Source organism: Peromyscus eremicus, chromosome 4, assembly GCF_949786415.1.
Source record: "Peromyscus eremicus chromosome 4, PerEre_H2_v1, whole genome shotgun sequence".
In the NCBI taxonomy this organism is placed as follows: Eukaryota; Metazoa; Chordata; class Mammalia; order Rodentia; family Cricetidae; genus Peromyscus; species Peromyscus eremicus.
Genome location: NC_081419.1, coordinates 139,946,898 through 139,960,801, shown reverse-complemented (window position 1 = coordinate 139,960,801; position 13,904 = coordinate 139,946,898). Strand labels below are relative to the sequence as shown.

At 50.4% G+C, this 13,904-nt stretch overlaps 1 long non-coding RNA gene across 1 annotated transcript; it reads right to left on the bottom strand.

The window, feature by feature from the left end:
• Nucleotides 1-209: 209 nt before the first annotated feature.
• On the bottom strand, nucleotides 210-11,361 carry LOC131908745 (uncharacterized). Its single transcript, XR_009378656.1, has 4 exons — nucleotides 11,248-11,361; nucleotides 2,007-2,123; nucleotides 1,120-1,238; nucleotides 210-965 (listed from the first exon to the last, which is right to left on the bottom strand). It is a non-coding gene; the product is annotated as an uncharacterized LOC131908745 (long non-coding RNA).
• Between the last annotated feature and the right edge of the window lie 2,543 nt (nucleotides 11,362-13,904).

Sequence of the window (13,904 nt, the reverse complement as noted above, 5' to 3'; positions counted from 1 at the left end):
ACAGCCTAGCACCTGTCCCCTGAGGGTCTTTTTCTCCTCTCCATATCACTCTTTCTCCCCTCAGCTTCAATATCCTCCCTAGTTCCTCTGTGAAGAAGAAGCACACCCGTGAGTCTCATGGGGGTTGGGGGCTGTCTGTTTTTTTTTTTTTTTTTTTTTTCCTGTTAGGGTCATAAACACTCTGACAAAATCAACTGTAAGGACCGAGTTTATCCCAGTTTATGATTCCTGAGAGTGGTCCCTCATGGCAAGGGAGGACATGGAAGGAGGCCACAGGGAAGCGTGGTGGCAGAGGCAGAAGGCTGGCTGGTGACATTGTTTCCACACTCAGGGAGCAGAAAGGGAACAGGAAGAGGGGATGGGCTATGAGGCGTCAACACCTGATCCCCAGGGATCCGTTTTCTCTATCGAGGCTCCACCCTCTAAAGGTTCCACAACCTTCTAAACAGAGCCACCGACAGCTGGGGGCCAGTTGTTCAAACAGGCAACCTGTGGGGACCATTGTATTTCACTAGGAGTGCAGAAAAAGGGTCAGGCAAATGGCCCATAACAGGTATTTTTAAGATTGAAGGGGGCTGGGCTGCCCAGGGAAGACTGGGCTGTGAGCATGGATGCTCCCTGTGCTGATGTGGTTTCAGTTCAGTGAGAATAAAGAGTTCTCCTGGCAGACTCCTGACCCAACTACCAAGGAGTCCAGGAGCATGAATAAAATGAATGGATGGATGCATGGATGAATGAATGAATGCATGGATGGGTGGGTGGGTAGGTGGGTGGATGGATACATGTATGTATGTATGTATGTATACATGTATGAATGAATGGATGGATGCATGAATGAAGAGCCAGTCTGAGTCTCGAAAGATGAACAAAACAATTTGGGCCACACTGACCAAGGAGAATATTCAGGAAACTTGCCTTGTCTTGAGGTCATGGGTAGATAGCTTCCTTTCTGGGCCTCAGTTTCCCTGTTGGTAGGACAAAAGTGGATCTAAATAATCCTAAAGTTCTGTTCAGCAGACCAGTGCCTGCGCCTCTAATGTCTGTCTTACGGAGTCCTAAATAGAAGTGGGAAGGTCTGAGACACCAGCAGCAAAGAGGGGTGCCCCTGGAGTTTCTTACCTGGGAGCAGGCCTGGTCCTTTGAGTCCCATGCCATCTGTTTCTTCCTTTACTGTGGCCACAGGATAGATGTGACTGTTCAGTTCAGCTCCCTCCCACCTCTTGTCTCTCTACAGTGACCTTGGGCAGCAGTATTCACAACAGACATTATAATGGGGGCAAGTGATCAGGAGGGGCCATGAGGCCAGGCACACTGTGATTTCATCCATCCATCCATCCATCCATCCATGCACCCATCCATCCATCCATCCATCCATCCATGCACCCATCCACCCACCCATCCACCCATCCATCCATCCATCCATCCACCCATTCATTCACCCACCCACCCATCCATCCATCCATCCATCCACCCATCCACCCACTCACCCATCCATCCATCCATCCATCCATCCATCCATCCATCCATCCATCCATCCATCCATTTATCCATCCATCCATCCACCCACCCACCCACCCACCCACCCATCCATCCATTCACCCACCCACCCATCCATCCATCCATCCATCCATCCATCCACCCACCCACCCACCCACCCACCCATCCATCCATTCACCCACCCACCCATCCATCCATCCATCCATCCATCCATCCATCCACCCATTCACCCACCCACCCATCCATCCATCCATCCATCCATCCATCCATCCATCCATCCATCCATCCATCCATCCATTTATCCATCCATCCATCCACCCACCCACCCACCCACCCACCCATCCATCCATTCACCCACCCACCCATCCATCCATCCATCCATCCATCCATCCACCCATTCACCCACCCACCCATCCATCCATCCATCCATCCATCCATCCATCCATCCATCCATCCATTATTGTTATTATTAGAGGCAGGGAATCAGCTCGGATTGACTTGGAACTCACTGTGTAGCCCAGGCTGGACTTATCATGTCTGTAACCAGGCTGGTCTCAGAACTTTTGATCCTCCTGCCTCAGCCTTCCATGTGTGGAGGTCCTCACAGCCAGGCTGCCTCTCTTTTACTGTATGGCCATTTGTTGAGCAAGTGTGTAAACAGAAAATCCATGCACAGCCCAGTTCAGGAAACACCCATGTATACTTCCTGTCTAGCTTCCAAAGCAACAAGAAATACGAAACTTTTGCCACCTGGTGCTGAGACCTCTGTGCACCTTGACCAGCAAACCGAAAATGTGTTTTGAAACTCACTGATGAGAGTGCCTGGGGTGCCTCTAAGGGATGTGAGATGACTTGGGGTGCTCCTGAGCCAGCAGGAAGATACATGGTGTCTCATGAGTCTATCTTTTGGACTTCGGACAGAGAAACTTGGTTGGGGGCTGCCTTGACTTGCCCGCTCAGGCTTCCGGCCCTTGGCAAAGCAGAGCCGAGCCGTCTTGGCTTGGGTCCTCAACGGCTTGGGTCCTCAATGGCTCCGGCTGGTGAAGTGACTTCTGCGGCTTCTTTGTTTTGGCCGCTTCTATTTATGGCAAGTAACATCGATTTTTTTCTTTCATTTGCAGAACAAGATCATCAGATTTCCCTTAAAACTTTATTTCTGCAAAGTAAGTAACTGGTTCAGATGCATTTTGATGAGGCCATGGTACAAACAAGAAGCAGCTATTTTAAAAGTCCAGTGGAAGCTCGGTGGTGCTCGTCATAAGCACCAGTCACGTGCCTGTAATTCAGGGCTGGGCCCAGCTCCTGCTTTACCGCAGCCTCACTTCCTGCTCACCATCCTGCAGCCAAGGGAAGAGGGCAGTGTTTTCTCTGGGTTTCCCATTCCCCTTCCCCTGCACCTTTACCCTTAACCTGCCATCTACCTCCATCTCTTTCCCTTCCACAGTGGGCGGTCTTCCCACCTCAGTATGTGCAATCAAGATAATCCCCCCAAACACGCCCAACAACAGGTCTCCCAGGTGATTCCAGACCTCCTGCCGAGGTTGACAACCGAGATTAACTATCACACACACACACACACACTCACACACACACACACACACACTCACACACACGTCCACAATATACATCCTGATCTGTACATACACACACCACACACTCACCCTTCCTCAGAGGCAGGCATGTCAGCCACCATTAAAATGCCTATTACTCCTGGGCCTCCTCAGAGAGTCTCGTGGGACCTGCCTCCCATAGGAGGGAGTCCGGGGTGACCCTAGTGGTTTCTCACTTCTCCACGGCAGCTAGCCTGACACCTGTGTGTTGGTTTAAAGGCTCTGAGCTAACATGATCTCTCATGTTAATTCATTCTGTGTGTGTGTGTGTGGGGGGATGTGGTATATACACATGCACATATGCACACAGACATACTCACATATATTCATAAACACAATCAGAAGCACACACTCATATACAGTCACATACTTAACACAAACACCCATAAATACTTACACAAACACACACAAACTGACATACACACAGTCACGTATAAACACACAACAATGTGCACACACAGACACACAATCATGTACACAACACTCATATACTCAGAATCACACGCTCACACACTCATACACACATATACACACATACTCCCACATATACACAGTCACACACACACACACACACACACACACACACACACACACACACAGCTGATCTGCATGAATTAGCTGAAGGGATTTCATCAGTCTGGCCTTTTACCTGGTAAAGAGATGTCAGGCTTTCCTTGAAGAGGTGAGGGGCCATTGGGGTCATCCAGGAGTCTCAGGGATGACCAGGCTGTGGGAACCCGGGCCAGGTGGCAGGCTCTGAGTTCTGCATTCCTGGGACTAAAGAGACTTGTTTTCCTAGACTCCTGCCCCAGCCCCCCTTTGGATCCTGATAATGGCTGACCATGCTTATCATCACCTGACATTCTTCAGCTAACTGCTCCCTGTAGCCTAACGGGGCCACTAGCCTCCCTGTTGCCTTGATTGCAGACATGTTTGAAGGTGTAGGTGGTGACTCCATGGCGTAGGCACATGCTGGTGCTGGTGCTGGTGATGGCTGGTGAGGCTTAGCCCTGGCAGCAGCTGCTGTGGCAGGACCCTGTGGGCTTGGAGGCTGACTGCAGTCAGAAGCCCAGGCATGATCTCAGGAGAGTTCCAGCTCTGCTGTCTTCACGGCCCTTGTCTCTGTGGTCAGAACGGCCATCCTGTCCCGTTCCTGGGGGGCACTGAGGGCAGCTAGACTGAGGTGTACTGGGGTGTTCGTTCGGCTGCTTCAAGTCCACAGATTATAACAATATTCTGTTCAGTTCCTGGCTCATGTTCATGCTTTTACAAGATCCATTATTGTACAGGGCCCCTTAACCACAGCTGATTGCACTGTTTGTAAGCTTTTATTTTGTCTGTGGTTCCCGGTGAGAAAGGGATTTGTAGCACAAGCCACATTCTTAGCAGGAGAAAGGAGAGTCCCTTTGAACACACAGTTCTCTCTCTTCACTTTCCTCTCTTGCTGAGTCTTGTCCTCTGTGGCCAGTTACAGACCCATTTGAGCGTTAGCAGCCGAGTCCTGAATCAGAGGGCAGGTTTAATGAGCGGGTTAGCTTCAGAGGAAATGTGACTAGTCACGCATGTAACACGGAACGCATGTTCCTTCTCTGTGGTAACGAGACAAGCCATCAATGCTCGCAGTTAAGAGCAGGTTGCTCTTCCAAAGGACTGGGATTCAATTCCCAGCACTCACAACTCACAACTGTCCGTAACCCCAGTTCCAGATGATCCAACAACCTCTTCTGGCCTCCTCAGGCACTGGGCTCACAGGAGGTACACAGACATATATGCGGGCAAAGGACTCATACACGTAAAATAAAAATAAATCTTTTTTTTTAAGAGGTAAGCCATTGAGCTACAAGTTTAATATTTAAAAACAAGTAAACGAAGCCTGTTTTCTCTATAGGAAGCAGAGTCCTTGGCAGTGAGGACTGGCCGCCTTCCATCTCTGGTATGATTTCTAGTTGGTTGGTTGTTTGTGCGACACCTTGATCTTCACAGAACCTCTCTTTCCATTCAGTGCACTTCCTGTATGCCTCTCTGGTTCTTTCCATGACAAAATAACAGCAACAAAATGCTGCAAACCCCAGCACACCTGGCTTTCTCACAAATTCGCCCTCCTCCCTGACTCTGCCCCGACGATGATGTCATTGGTGTGAGGGACACCATGTGGGCTTCCTGCCTGCCTCCTTCACTCCTTCACTCCGGTTTATGTTGTGGTCTACTGCGGCTCTTGGGAAGCCCAGTCCTGATACTGTTTTTAGGAACTTCTCCGTTCTGCTCAGACCAGGTGCACGTGGAAGAATTGGCCTCCTTAACCTCCAGTTCTAGGCCTACGCTCATGCTATCTAGCATTATGATGAATTATGTGTATGTGTTTGCACACACGGCTGATGTCTTCAGAGGTCACTGTGTCCTCTGGAACCAGAGTTATAGTCAGTTGTGACCTGCAAGACCTGGGTGCTGGGAACTGATCTCTCATCATCTGATAGGGCAGAAAGCATTTGTAATCATTGAACTGTGTCTGCAGCCCCAATATGGTGCTTTTTATTCATTCACTTTTAGTGATATTCATCAAAATCCAACCCATGGGCTGATGAGATGGCTCAGTGGGTAGAGGTGTTTGCCCCCAAGTCACATGACCTGAGTTCAATCCCCAGAACCAACATGGTGAAAGGTTAGAACAGACTCAGAAAGTTGCCCTCTGACCTCTATGTGCACATCATGGCATGTGTGCCCCCCAATAAAAATTTAAATATAATAAAAATTTAAAAAAACCAACTCATTCTTGATTATTAAAAATCACCTCTGTGGCTGGGCAGTGGTGGCACACACCTTTAATCCCAGCACTTGGGAGGCAAAGGCAGGTGGATCTCTGTGAGTCTGAGGCCAGCCTGGTCTACAGAGAGAGTTCCAGGATAGCCAGAGCTACACAGAGAAACCCCGTCTCAAAAAACAAACAAACAAACAAACAAACAAACAAAAAAATCACCTGTGTGGGAACCAAATTTTTCTTCTCCCTGCTGGGACACCCAGAGAATGATGGGGTGTGGAGAGCCCTACAAACATCACAAATATTGCCTGCTGCAAGAACACCCAGGCTAGATCTAGTGGTGAGAGCTGCAGAAACACTGCCTGGCCCGCTCCTCAACGCTTGGTCCCCAATCCCGCCGTGATGAATGATGGATTCTTGTCCTTTTCCCTGCATTCTTGGAAGCTGAATTCTTATGGCTTCATTGGTGATGGGACTTGTTGGCTCATGTACATGGACTGGGGTGATAGGTGGGCAGCACTCCCCCCCTCCCCCAATATGTCTCAGGATCTTTCATAATCCAGGTGATGCCTTCTCCCTGGTTAACTTCTTTGTCTTCTCTCAGTAGGAGACACAGGACCATTTTCAGACTCTTCCAGCTAAGCGGGCAAGACACTGCTCAGGGATGCCTGGAAAAAATGCCACTTATGTGCTTGTCTGTAGGTGGTGTCCGTCCTGGGCATTGTCATTTAGAAGCTGGGCTTACAATTTGAGCAGTCCTGGCCCGGAGCAGCCCAGCTTCCCAGAGGTTACAGGATGCTGGGGAACAAGAGGTTCCTGAACTAGCCCAAAACCCTGTGATGAGAAAGAGGTGGCAGTTACAGATGGAGCTGTGAGTGACACTATGGCCCTGTCCACTTGTACCATCACAGTGCTGTCCTGACACCATGGACAGCAGTGTGAGCCTGGTGAGCATGGGCATTGGTGGAGCTACCAGAATTCCACAGGGCTCCAAGCAGTGTGGGCAGGGCCCCTCTGAAGACGTATAGGGGATGGGACTCAGTGCAAGACATAGGAAGCACCTCCTGGTGCCTGCTTCCCCGTGTACACCTCTAGGCTATTAATGTCATGGGGTGTATCTGTACATCCAGTAGGTGCTCAATAAATATTTGTCAAATAAGTGAATTGGGGGTTGAATTAAATGAGTCAGAAGTAGGCTACCCTTTATCAGCTTTGGGGGGGGGCTAGATATTGGGCATCTTTCTTTCCTTTCTTCTCTCCCCCGCTTTCCTTCTTATTTTCTGCTGAAGCCCAACCCTTGTTTGCTGTGTAGACCTGCTTAGCCTCAAAATCACAGCCATCCACCTGCCTCTGCCTCCTGAATGCCAGGATTAAAGGCTTGCGCCACCTCAACTGACTGAACCCTTGTTCTTTTTAAGATGAGGTTTCACTACATAGCCCAGGCTGGCTTTGAACTTATGATCCTCCTGCTTCAACCTCTGGCACGTGCCGCCGCCGTGGTGACATAGCCTTTCCCTAATCCCCATTCTGCCTTGAGAGCTTGTTGGCTGGGACAGCCTGTGCTGTCTGGGACAGGTTTCCTGTTTAGATGTGTGAACAGATACACAAAGGGAAGAATATAAAATAAACAGTCTAGACTTTCGGAGCCTTCCAAACTTTCGCTAACTAAAACCATCTCTGATTCAGAGGAGGGGGACCCCACACTTTCTCTTTCATTTTTCTGTAACCTTAAACTGCTCTAGGAATTCCTGTGACCCTGTGGCACATGCTTGTGGAGAGTCTTCCAGCTGCTACAGCGAGGACACCCGGATAAAATCACACTGGCTTAGAAAACTCAAGACTCACTGAGAAGCAGCCGCAGGATCAGCGCCCTGGACCTGGTTCTCAGATTCCTGGGTCCCATGTACTCAAGCGTGTCCTTCTACCAGGCTGGTGACTGGTGACCAAGACCTCAGCCAGGCTGCTGGAACCTGCTCAGCCTTGGTGGGCTAGGCAACACCAGGCAGTTCTCCCACCAGAATACAGCCCCTAACCGGCAAGGGGTGGGGATTTATGGCAAAAGGCTCCAGCCCTGCATGCCTGTGCTCATTGTTTGGGGGTTCCCTCGCCTCCCCTCCTGCCTCACTCCCCCACTGGTGTCTCTAGCATCAGCTTCCAGATGACTCCATCTTATCACTCCCTTGTCCTGGGTCTGGGTTAGAGCCTCTGGCTTGATTCTCCCTCTCAGGAACAGGGAATTTAACAGATTTAAGTACGGAAGTGGCGAGGAACTGGCTTCGGACTGAGTCAGATCCGGGATCCCACTTGCATCAGGCTCAGATCAGCCAGGCATGTTCCCAGTTTTTTCTTTTGTCTTCGGCCAGGGCTCAGGGAACGTTTCAGAAGAGGTGGAGAGGAGGTGAGAGCCAGAGCGGGGAAGGGAGCAGTGTGAAATGCTCACTGCCAGGCATGCAGTGGTGATTACCTGCACAAGAAGGGGCTCATGGGGTCCCACCTCTCTCTGAGGATAGTGGTGGATGGGTGAGGGGTAGACATTTTCTTCAGTGTGTAGACACTCATACAACTCTTTGGAACACACACACACACACACACACACACACGTGCGCACGCACATGCACACATGTACATGCACACATGTACACACATGCATACACACATACACACATGCACACACACTGGAGCACACACACATATGCACATGCATACACACACACACACACACACACACACACTGGAGCACACACACACACACTGGAGCACACACACACATACACATGCACATGATGCACATCATGAAAGTTGGGAAGAGGACGGGAATTAGTGAGAGTGGAAGGGAACAAGAGAGAGCAACCGGGGAAACATAGATGAGACATATTACATATGTGTGTGAAAATACCAGAATGAGCCCATTAATACCCATGATTAATCTATGCTGATAAAATAACTTTAGGAAAGGAAGAAAATCAATTCACCCAGACTGAACCAGTTCAGGCCACGTGACAACCATCCACTCAGTCATGGCAACCAGGCGTGTAAGGACCAGGCCACATGCACCTCCTGTCTCATGCCTGAGTGGGGAGAGCCCCACAGACTACTGTGTCCACAGAGATGTTGTCGACGTTGGCCTCCAAATAGGGAACCTCGGGCAGTAAAGGACAGGACTCTCAGGGGACCGAGAAGAGATAGAGCGGCTGGGGTGGGGTAAAGCGGTCACGGAGCCCTCCTGCCCGGACGGCCAGCTCCTCCCCGACATGGCTTTGCCACTCAACTTTCATCTTCCACATCAGAGACTGTGACATTTAAAATACGATTTTTTTTTTTAAGAAGGTGAACTGAGACCTGGTTGGAATGAGCAGGGTGACTGTGCCTGCCGCTCACTGAGGGCTGTGGAAGGACAGTGAAGCCCTGCGGACACCGGTTGCTTTCTCGTTTCGTGGCCTCTTCCCACACTTGACATCTCTTATGATTTATGAAAAACAGATTAAAGTTCAAGTATCAGTGGGATTACATCCTGCTGTGAGTAACCCAGGCTCAGAAAACAGGGGCTGAAGTAGAGTGTGAGTTTACTCTGTCCTGTGACAGGCTGGGGTGGGCGGTCCAGTGCTGAGAAGAGGGATGTGTCCATCCATTTCTTCATGAGGATTCCCCTGACATGAGTGGCCTCTGTCTTTTGGGTACCTCATTGTACAAAATAGTAGCCCCAGCTCCAGTCATTACACCTGCGCTCCCACCAGCAGGAACCAGGAAGAGTTGAAGTCAAATGGCATAAAGGAATAGAGTAGACAGATTTTGTTTTTTTAGGAAAATTCCACCATGACTCCAGTTACAAACCACACTTGTGGGGGCTGGAGAGATGGCTCAGCAGTTAAGAGCACTGGCTGTTCTTCCAGAGGATCCAAGTTCAATTCCCAGATGGCTCACAAACCACACTGCATCCAGTGTTTGAAGACTTATTAACACTACACATGGTAATGACGATTACAATATCAAACGTTGGTAACTACCGGTTACTCACGTGCAGATGGTTGTGGTTTCGATGTGAAATGTCCCTCACAGGCTCATGTGCTTGAATGCTCATTTCCCTGTGTGGTCAGGGAACCTCCAGGGGGTGGAGCCTTGCTCAGCCCAGTCTCACTTCTTTTTTTTTCTCTGCTTTTAGACAGATTGCAGATGCAATGTGACCAACCAGCCTCTTGCCTGTGCCACCATGCCTTCCCAACCATGATGGAATATCACATCAAACTGAGCAGAACAGACCCTTCTTTAAACTGCTTATTGTCATAGCAACAAGAAAAATGACCACCACCCAGGGAAAATTGTAAGTGCTCCCCACTCAGTCCTCACAATGACCTCACAGAGGCTAAATAATGTCCCCTAGATGTCCACATCCAGTCCCTTAAACCTGTGACTGTGTCCCTTAGCATGGTGAAAGCTACACTGTGGTGGTGACTGGCCTACGGCTCTCGGTTGGTGATGTCACCCCTGATTACCCTGGTGGGCTCATTGCAGTCCCAAGAGTCCTCATGTGAGGGAGGCAGGAGGTCAGAGGTCAGGCAAGACTGTGCCTATGACTTTGAAGATGGGGGAGGTGGAGTCAACAAATGCTGCTGGCCTCTGGAAGCTGGAAAAGGGGGGCTGGGCCCTCCAAGAGGAGAGCTTTTTGGACCATTCCAAGTCTCTCCAGGGCTGTGACAATGAGCGGGTGTTGTTTAGTCATTGTGACAGCCTGTTACAGCAGCCTCAGCAAATGGACACCCCATGGTGTAGAAACTGTTACCTTTCCTTTTGAAAAGGAGGAAACTGAGGCACAGAGAGGACACATAACCCGGCTTCCTGGTCACAGGAGCAGTCCTGGTCAGGACCCTGGTGGGCTTGCTCAGCAATGCGGCCTCTCAGCTGACATGGCTGCATGGATGGTGTATGCTGCCTGTAGGAGTCAGCTCTGACTTTGTACTTAGACTTAGGGGTCCAGTCTTTCAACAGTTTCATTTCACAGTTTCGGAAAATTTCAAACATACATGGATACAACGAGACTGAGGTCATGAAAGCTAGGCCCCTGTCAAACAGACCACCCCACACCCCAATACTGGTTGCAACCAGCTCTCACTGGGTTCTGCCCCGTCCTTACATCTGTCTGAGGGAAACCAAACATGGCACATTTCATCTGTGGCTACCTGTAAAAGGTAAGGCGTCTTCTGTTCCCCAAAGCAAGATGCCGACAAGCCTGGAGCTGGGTTTACTGTAAAGGGCACATGGTCTCAACCCTAGCACTCAGTCCCAGGCTTTGATGACCCCGGACCCTTCCAAAGTGCCATTCATAAACAATACACTTTGCATCCGTACCCCTCAAAATGAAAAACCTGGCCATCGCAGGCATTTCCTTACCTCAGTGCCATTTTCTCAGGTTTCTGCTCTGTGTGCTGCTTGTTAGGATTCCAGCCACTCCTCCAGCTATAAGACCGCACACACGAAGTTCAGTAGCTAAGCAAAGGGTCTTACGTCCTACGTCATCTGTGTGCTGCGTGATTGCACAATGTGCGCAGCGTGGTCACGCAATCTGCCCATGCATGGCGTAGCTCCGTAAACCCACGTGCGCATGTGCAGGGGAATCCTTAAAAAGCCGGTCACAGACTCCTCCCCTCTCTTCTGCCCCCCCCCCCAGGCCTGGCCACACTCTCTTCTGTCCCCCCACCCCCAGGAAAGCTCTGATACTGGGTTTTGTTGTGCCTCGTGACCTTTCCTCACAGAGTAAAAGCACCGCATTTAAAACCAACACTGCTGTCTGCCCCTCTCACTCTGACTAAGCAGTGAGCAGTCCCCACGCCACGGTCTGGACACTGTGCCGCCTCGAAGTTTCCTTGGTCAGGTCAGTCCACTGCTTTTGAACTCAGCCTCACTCACATTTCAGGACGCATAGATGGCTTCTAGCCCGGTTCCTGAGGGCGACCTTGCTCCCCCATGAAGCCTTGTGAGGCAGTCTTTACTGTCCGCTTTTCCTCAGAACCCTGGCCTTCCACACTCCCCAGAAGTGCTCTCTCAGTGAAGCTCCTTGCAGGGTTTCTCTGGCTCACCTTCCTCCATAAGCCAGGCCCAAAGGCTACACACAGTATAGCTCATTTACCATAGCAACGACCCCCACGGCCCTACCCCTCAGCACCAATTTAGTTCCTTTCCTATCACTGACAGAAACGACTCCAGGAAACAGACTTTATTTTAGTAAGGGGTTGAGAAGAGGCATGGTCCATCACCGTGGGACGGCATGGTAGCACGGCGTCACATCAGGAGGCAGAGAAAGGTTTTTCCCCTCAGGTAAACCTTCCTGGAGACACGCCTCTGAGTGTGTCTGCCTTGTACCTCTAGAGCCAGTCAAGTTGACAAGGGAAGTTAACAATCACAGCTGGAGTCCATGGATGGACACAGACCTTGACACATTGGCCCAGGAGAAAGCTTTCTGACCCCTGGATTGGGCAGACAGGAGTGTGGAGTGTGTGGAGGGAGAGGATGAGGAGATCAGGGCAGGGTGCAGCCAGTGTGTGGCTGTAGGAAGATGTCCTCGTGGGCATGCTTTAGAAGCAGAGAGGTCAGGGCGACATGACAGGGAACAGGGGAGGGAAGGTGAGGCTGGAGACTCAGGGTCTGCAAGGCCCTGGTGGGTGGAGTAATTCTGTCTAGAGACACAATGGACTCCATCGCTCATCTTCAACTCACGGCTGGGAGAGGCCGGCCTCTCTTTCTGGAAATGTCCCACAGGAACAAACACCTCCCCCCATATTTAACTTCATTTGGGCTGTGGGAGCTTTTTTGATGCATCTCTCTCCGGCTCCTTGGCCTTCCTCTCGGCCTGTCCTCATGAACTCCTTGCCTCTCTGAGGCCACATCCCCAAGCCGTACAATTTCCTGTGCATTCCTGGGTGATTAACCACAAGCCCAGGTGCAGCTGTCACTCCCTGTCAACACCCACAGAGAAGGGACAGGAAGGACAAAGGACATGATTATGAGGTCTCTGATAGAATCAGCCAGCATGGAGAAATAACAGGCAGGTGACTTCTAGCTGATGGTGACATTTCATTGGATGCCCGGATCGATGCGACTTTGAAACAAGGGGCAGTGGTGGGCGACATACAGAAGCTCATAGAGTCTGCCTGGTGCTGGGAGTCAGGGGAACCCAGTGCTCATGGGAACTTACTAATTCTATGCTTACTGAGCACTTACTGTGTGCCTGGCATGGCTGGCAGTGGTTCACCGTGACACCTTACAGTGTCCCTCACAGCCATGCAGAGGGGTCACAATGCTTCTGGGTTCACAGAAGGGGGACCCACAGGTGTGGACAGAACCAAGGCAGCCCCTGAGCAGCACGGGATCCTGAGCTCTGTGATTTTAACACATGGTTAATGGTGCTCATCTGCTCCAATTGGAAAGCTAACTGGTAGACCCTCTGTGAGGTCCTTGCTCCCTCCTAAAGCCGCCAAGCACACCTCTGTAATGAGTCTTTTTCTGTCCCGCCAGCCAGCTCCCAAATAATGACGCAGAGAACTATGAAAGCTCAGCCTATAGCCTAGCTGGTCCTAACTAGCTCTTATAACTTAACCCATTTATATTAATCTGCGTTCTATCACGTGGTGTTCCTTCTCTTCCATCTTGCATCTCCTCTTTCCTCTCTGTCTCCTGGCTTCTCTCTATTGACTAGATTCCTCCTCCTCTTCCTTTCTCCCCCTGGAAATCTGGCCTATACCTCATGCCTAACTATTCACTGTTCAGCTTTTTATTGCACCAATCACAGCAATACACTTTCACACAGTGTACAACTATCCCACAACACACCTCAGGTTCAAACCCCCTTCTTTCTGAGTGCCTGCACATAAGTGACCAATGCACATGCACGCTTGTAATGTGTGCACAGATGTTGGCACACATGAGCAGGGACATTCCGTTAGGAATATGCTGATGTGTACATGCATGTTACAGAAGAGCAGGGGCCAGGCGACCAGGATTTGAAGTCAGGCTCAGCCACTCACTAGCCCATGACCTCGCTGATGACTTAA